Here is an 8,434-nt window from a genome sequence, read left to right as displayed (position 1 = left end):
CGCGCTTGACCTTGCTAGTGCCTTCGTGAGTCACTTGTAAAGTGTTCCACATTTCCTTGGCACTTTGACATTGAGAGATCCGAAAGAACTCATCATAGAATAGGGCCGAGGTTATGATGTTCTTGGCGCGAAGGTTGACTTGAACCTTCTTGCGTTCCTCATCGGTCTATAGACTCTTAGGTTTTTCTTTCGGTTCGCCATCCACTAAGTGAAGTGGGACGAAAGGACCATTGATCACAGATTCCTAAATATCCGAATCAATAGCCTCGATAAAGATTTTCATCCGGACTTTCAAGTAGGCGTAACCTTCGCCACTAAATACGGGAGCGCGGTTAATGGATGCGCCATCACCGCCAAAGGGGTTGGTGGAACCCATTTTAATTCCCTTAGGATCACGAGGATGCGGTTGAGCTAGCACGTCGTACTGGCTCTGATACCACTTGTTAGGTATTAGTGGTCTAGGAACACCTAGAAGGGGGGTTGAATAGGTGTGGCGGTTAAAAATTAACGCTTTTTAACAACAACCCAACAACTGGAAAACTGTCCAGTTAATCGATTAATGGAAGGGTTTAATCAATTAACATAGTTACAGAACAGATTGATTAAACAAGCAATTTGCACAACAGATAAGATACACTTTAAACATATATATTTCAGATATTATTGCACACAAGTGTTAACTATACAGCATTAAACAGATATCCGAATTATCAAGTATATATTCAGTGTATCAATGCAAGAAACAGAAACAAGATAAAGAAAGAAAGAACAGTGCAAAAGGATTTTTATCCTGGTTCGTTTGCGGTCCACTGCAAACTACATCCAGGCCTCCCCTTCTGGATTAGGGAGATTTTCTTTCTTCACAATATTGAATTAAGATACAGTTACCAATTCTATTTACAAGCACAAGGGATGCTCCCTTCTTGAAATCTAGGATCTCTAAAACCTGGTTTGACTTCTACCCTTTCGCCTCTTGAGAAAACCTTTCTCGCGAACATGCCCCAGCCAAGAATCTTATCCTCAAATCAAGACCTCCCTGCCTTGGTGAAGAACCTCAATCTCTATGGTGATTTCACAACAAGAGACAAATCCATACTACACAACACACGTTAAAATCAAGGTATTCTAAGCACATAAAGCCTAAAATATTACAATGTAAAGACTAACAATTAACCCTTATCCTAATCAATTAAGCCATCAATATAAAAGTGATTTAATCAGAATATAGTATATAACAAGTTTCTTTCAATCAGAATCTAATGCATGATCATGTGAGCAATATCAAATGAATATCAAATTATGCAGAAATATAAAGCATGTTACAGAAAAACAGCATAATCTCTCTTCTCACACATGCAACTCTCATGCAAAATAACAGTGAAAATACGAATGCAAGTGCTCTCTAATACAGTCCTAAACAGATAGAATGAATGCTTATGAGCTCTCAGTGAAGCCTCATATTTATAGCACAGTGAATAAGTAGTTAAAGACGTTGCAAAAACAGTTAAATAGTTAAGCAGTTATAACAGTTAAAACAGATTTCAGTTATAACATAAAACAGACACGTTAATCGATTAAGACTACCCTTTAATCGATTCACGGACTTACAGAATGACATCCAAATCAGTTGAAACAGAAAACACACATTCAACATAAAGTCAGTTACGTTAATCGATTAAGCTTACCTGTTAATCGATTAACTAGAGCATTTATGCATATGTTTCACAAGGCAAACTTCTCATATGTTATGTGAAATATGTATACATGTTTTATTGAAATTCTCCCCCATGATCACTTCTTATAGTAGCGATTTTTAGTGATTTTTCATTTTGAACTCTTTTAGCATAAATCCTAAAGGCTTTTAGTGCCTCATTCTTATGAAATAAGAATAGAGTCCAACTATATCTTGAAAAGTCGTCTACTATAACAAGAACATAGTAGTTAATACCATAACTTTTTGTCCTTGAGGGGCCAAATAAGTCCATGTGTAGTAATTGCAGTGGTCTATCGGAAGAAACCATGTGCTTAGGTTTAAAAGAAGTCTTTGTTTGTTTACCCATTTGATAAGCACTATATAGTTTGTCTTTAACAAACTTCATTTTGAGTATACCAACAACTAAATCTTTCTTTATAAGTTTATTCAAATGGTCCATATGAATATTAGCAATTCTCTTATGCCAAAGCCATGCATCATGATTATCATTTGCAACTAAACATGTTATTGGTTAGGAAGAGGCTATGCCAATCATATATATATATTATTTATCCTCTTACCAATGACTTTAGAGTTTTGAGAATTCTTACTTTCAAGGATGCACTTATCTGGGTAGAATGCCACATGGAAGCCTTTGTTGCATAATTGACTTATGCTTAGAAGATTGTGCTTTAGCCCTTCAACATATAATACACCTTCTATGGTTGTTGAGGGTGGCTTGCCCATTCTACCAACTCCAACTATTTTTCCCTTGTTGTTATTACCATATGTGACATAGCCTTTGTCCCATGGAGTGAGGACAGAGAATTTGTTTCTATCGCCCGTCATGTGTTTTGAGGAGCCGCTATCCAAGTACCATAAGTTGCAGACGGCTCTCAAATTTTCCTACAAAACAGTTTAAGTTTTATTAGGTACCCAATATTCTTTGGGTCCTACATAGTTAGTACCTTTCTCAACCCATCTAAAAAGACCTAGGGGTACACCATATTTTCTAATTTTACAAGTATTCGGTGTATGTCCATGGATTTTGCAATATGTGCATGTGGGTTGAAGTTCATGTATCCTAGATTTATTTATACTACTTTTAAATGCATGGATACCTTGTTTTTCAAAGTTTATCTTAGTTGAGACACTTTGTTTCTTAGAAACATAGCTTTTTGAATAGCCAAGACTTCTTCGATCTGTTGAGTGTCTTTGATCATTAATGATCGTTTCTAAACTTTTACTACTCTTGTTCATCTTATTAAGTTCAAGACTTAAATTTGAAACTTTATTTTCAATAATAGTGCATTTTTGACATGAAGATGATGAGAGTTTGTTTCTAAATGCATCTAACTCAGTTTTTTGTTTTAGAAACATTTTTGTGAGTTTAACATATTCATCATGCAAGTCATTAAATGTAGTTTGTTATTCAGAAGAATATAGTTGAGTATTATTTACCTCTTCATCATCAGAACGATGAGATGACATCAAGGAAAGATGTGCTTGTTCTTCATTTTCTTGTTCAGAAATGGAACTGGTATTATTTTCTTTCCAAGCAATATAGGCTCTCCGTGCAATCCTCGTTTCGTCCTTCCCTTTGAAGGAGTTCTTTTTCAAGTTTGTACAGTCCATCTTCATATGTCCAGACTTGCCACATACGAAGCATGTGAAATTTTGGTTTGAAGTGGAGGAGTCATTATTCTTGGTGAATTTCCTCATTTGTCCATTTTTGCCACTCTTGTTCCTTTTAAGGAACTTGCTGAACTTCTTTACAAGAAGACTCATATCTTCCATCTCTTCCTTTTCAGATTCATCTTCTGATGATTCATATTTGTCTACTTTTTCCTGGAGATAAATATTCTTCTTTTTCTTTTCTTGATCTTCTTGTTGGACAAGTTGGCTGAGTTCTAATTCATGTTCCTACAATTTACTAAACAAAGCAGCCAAAGACATTTTCGATAAAATTTTCGTTTCAGAAATGGTCGTTACCTTGGGTTGCCATGTTCTGGTGAGTGATCTTAGAACCTTCAATTTCAAGTCATTGTTTGATAGTACCTTACCAAGAGCAATAAGGTGAATTATAAGATGAGTAAACCTCTTTTGAAGATCTAGAATTTTCTCTAGATTTCATACGAAAAATTTCGTATTCTTGGGAAAGAGTGTTGAGTCTTGATCTCTTTACCTCCTCTCTTCCTTGATGTGTTGTCTCTAGAGTATGTCACATTTCTTTGGCAGATTTGTAATTTGATACTCTAAAGAACTCGTGTATGCCAAGTGCTGATGTGAGGATGTTCTTTGCTTTGAGATCATATTGCACCTTCTTTTTATCTTCATCAATCCATGAAGATTTGGGTTTTACTTATCTTACGATATTTATTATAGTGAATGGTTCATATGGTCCTTCTTCAATTGCATTCCATATGTCCAAGTCTTGATATTCTATGAAGATCCTCATTCTAATTTCTCAAAAGTCATAGCATTCTCCAACAAAGCTTGGAGGGTGGTTGATGTTGGAACATTCTCCTAGGAATGATCTTGAGGTCATCTTTGATATAGGATCAGATTTCAGAATATCTTACTCAAACATAGCTCCGGTGCCAATTGTAAGGATGAGATTGCAACTACGAGGGGGTGAATTAGTTGACTTACAATTATGGTCACTTTTTCTACAAAATCAAGAGTTAACCTAATAAATAATCAAAGAGATAAGGGAGAAGAGAATGCACAAGGATTTTTATATTGGTTCACCTTCTTGTCCACCGAAGGCTATGTCCAATACTCTTGCAGCACAAGAGATTTTTCCACTAAAGATTATGAGTTGCAATTACAATATTTTACCCCGAGATCTCTATGTACCTTACACACTCCCTAATCCTTATTCAGCCTTGGAAAAACACCTTTCCAAGATATTCTAATCTCCTTTCTTATCACACCCTTGTGAAAGAAAGTATTCTGCAATAATAATGAAGAATTTTCAACAATGGCGGAATTGCCTTTACAAGTTTGAAAGTAATGTAACTTGCAATCCAATCAACTCTTTTGTATACTTAGTAATAATGTTATTTATAAGTTGGTAAACTTGAAATACTTTACTTTAAGCAACTTCAGAAAAATCAACTTTGAAAGTTTAAGAACTACTTATCAAAAGTGCACAAAATAATTCTGGAATGTGTATAAGAGCTTTTAAAATTTGTATGAGAGTTGTATGTTTATGTTGTGAGATTCAATGCATTTAAATAGACCTTGCTGTTGTTGGTGTTGCTTGTCCATGTACATGCCCACATCACATTAATAATATAGCTAAAACTACCGTGACTTACCCATTAAAAAAACTAGTATCTAGTCCTCCATCTTCTGCCATATAGATGTATACTTGAAAAACATTACACAAACTACTCAAAATAAAATTATTACAAAAATAATCTCACAATATTAAAATTGAATCATAGAAGATCTAAACATAGCATAAGTAGCTTCCCAATTATACCTCTGAAACATATGACAGATGCTCGCTACTCAAGATGCACCAATTCTAAGGTCGGAGTAAGGGATAATATTCATGGTGGACATAGTAATGACCATTATCAGGTTTACATATTTATTCATAAAATTTTCTTCATTCTCTTTTATGGCTTGGTTTGATTGGTTTGTTGCCTTTTCAGTTGGAATGTGTTGGCTGCTTTAATTTCTGGTATGCCTCCCAGGATGAGGAAAGCATCTTCATTAAGTGAAAATGGTATTTCTCATGGATATTTTTGCTTTTAATATATGCTTATAAATAAAGCTTATTTGTAGTTTAGATCACGTGATTGTAGCTGCAATATTGAGGCTGTGGTGACTGTCACAATCACATCACATTGTAATTGCGGTGTGATACCGAATCAATGTGGCTACAACAGATTGTAATGTAATCGTATTGGATTGCATTTGGACCGCATCAGTCTGCAATACAAATGTATTGGGTCGCACACATAGTGGTTAAAATCGCGATCCATCTTACAAGATCATACAATTTTATGACTTTGCCATCAATTGCGAGGCACGATATCACTGAAAAAAAGATTTTGCCATTGTTGCTAGGATCGCCGTGGAAAACAGAAAGATCCTGAGATCGTTATGATTCTTTTGTTTCTACTTCAATTCCTTTCACATATTTTTTCCTCATTGAGTTGCGGTGGTAAATGTCATTCTTTTATGTGACTTCTTCTTATCATTAGGACTATTTGTTATAGGGTTACTGATTCATAAGGTATGGAAGCAGTTGTTAAGATTGAAGAAGGTGAGGTTGAATGTTCACCGGAAAAAAAAAAGGTGAGGCTGAAGAAAGGGAGATTGAAGAAGATGAAGAAGTAGTACCCTTTAATATTCTTTCATTAATTGTGCTATTCTTAATATTTGTGCTATGGCTAATTAAAAGAGGGACAAAAGAGGGCTTCGAAATGTCTTTTAAGTATTCTAATTTCTAATCATTTGTGTTAATGTCAAATATTTTGGCCTGTTAAAAAAGCTACTAAAGTGGGCTTCCAAATATTTTTTAGAATTCTAACCATTTATCGTTTACTGTGTTAAACTCTGATAATTACAAATTAATTTAAAATTCATTTTTTTTTGTCTTCCCCACTTTCACAACACAGTGGGGTTCATCATTTTTAATTTTACTTTCAAAAATTCCTAACAAATGTGTTACTATTAAATTTATTCATTTATATAATTGAGAACATACATTGTCCTTTTGTTATAATATATGTAATTAAATTTTTATATATATTATAAATTATGAATGTAAAAACTTCTTGATATTATGTTAACATCATCATATTTGTTTACACTAAAATATTCTTTAATGTTCGTTTGGATGTTATGATCCGTGTTACGATCACACGATTTACGTTTTTACATACCCCTTCCGATATTACGTAGGATCTCGATTTTGTCAACTATGGTCGCACCAGACCGCATCAAGGTCAAAAATATGTTTTTACTCACAATAATTACATTGCAACAACCGCAATCTGTATCGCAATGACTAATTAAAGAAAAATGCTTTATAATATACTAATCTAAGACTTGACCCAAAAGTGCTAAAACCTTGTTTGGTCAATACAGAAAATCTATTCATACGCATGAACTTCTAATGGAATAGATTATAAAGAAATGATCTCATCTCCTTTACATCTATATACCGTTATATGACTCACTTCACATATGCATCGTGCATGCAGGAAAATAAATGGTTGCAGGAGTTTTGGTCATCCAGGAATTACCAATGAGGTTTGGGTTTGTTTTCAGATTTGACCGTCAATGAAAAACAGGAAACAAAAAGAAGAAAAACATTCAAAATAAAAAATGAAAGTGGTTCCCAGTCTAAATACCACCAAATCCGCCTTAGAATAAGTTTCCTAGATATCAACGATTATTGTTAAGACGTTTTACAACTAGTATTGTCTTTTTGCTATTAATCCTTATTTCATAAAATTACATAAAATATTTCTATGATGAATACCAAACCAATTACCCAATCAACTTTTATAATTAGAACTATATAGTCTTGATTCCTTATTACACTTATGCACCACTTGGATTTAGATATATAACTACATAGCAGATGCTAATGCACATGGAACAAAAGAAAGACTGAAAGTACAGTACCTACGCATATATTAATATACGTTATAGTTATATTAGATAGTGTTAATATTTAATTTCAAAATATTAATTAATATAGATGATGTAAAAATGTACAAAGATAGAATCAATAATTTAGCTAATTCAATTACCACTACTTATGGAGAGGATGGAAGAAAAATTAGTTTAGCAATATCTCACTAAAACTAAAGTGGCACGATATCAAAAGTACATTATTAGCATTATGGACAAATATACATATCTAAAGGTACAAACATATTTTTTTCCTATCATTATACCTTTATCATGCACACTTCTTATAATAATTCACTTGTGGTTAACAATGATTTAGAAAGTCAAATTCAAATTATGAGCATATAAAGATTCCACTTCTATCTATCTATTAACAATATAATAAAAAAAACTCCCTCATGGCACATGTCACTTTCTCCTTACATTTATTCCTTCACGCCTCATGTCACCTCCTCCTCACATATTTTTCTTCCTACTTTTTACATTATATATTTTATATGCTACTAATAATTTAATATCAATTAGTGATTGGTTCATGTCGATTACCCCACTAAAATTGAGTGTTTACCACAACTAAGTTTTGTTATGTTAAAAAGTAATAGTCATTGAACATTAAATGAAACTGAAATCATTTTTCACATTCAAATTATTTCTTTATATTAATCTATCTATATAATTTAATGTTTACCATTAATCTAAGAATCATTGTACTTTTCACCTCATCAAAGTTTTTTGACATTTTTCGCACTGAATTTTAATATTACAGTTCAGATTCTTTGAATTTTAAGTTTTCTCTATTAACAATATAATAAAAAAACTCCCTCATGCCACATGTCTATTTCTCCTTGCATTTTTTCCTTCATTATAAAAATACTTAGATATAGATAGCAAAAGACCAGCTCTGATACCACTATTGTAACATCTCGTTTTTGCAACTTAGAAATTAGGACTTCATTATAAAAATATGATGAAAATTTAAATAAAATTAAAGGCAAGCTGTTAGAAAATCATAGTGAAATTAAAATTTATTTTCATTAACATGTTCAAGATGCAGAAATATTCAATATTATCATTACCCAA

The sequence above is a fragment of the Lupinus angustifolius genome, unplaced genomic scaffold (assembly GCF_001865875.1).
Source record: "Lupinus angustifolius cultivar Tanjil unplaced genomic scaffold, LupAngTanjil_v1.0 Scaffold_452, whole genome shotgun sequence".
NCBI lineage: Eukaryota > Viridiplantae > Streptophyta > Magnoliopsida > Fabales > Fabaceae > Lupinus > Lupinus angustifolius.
The sequence above is the reverse complement of the archived record's forward strand: the minus strand, read 5'-3'. Positions refer to the sequence as shown.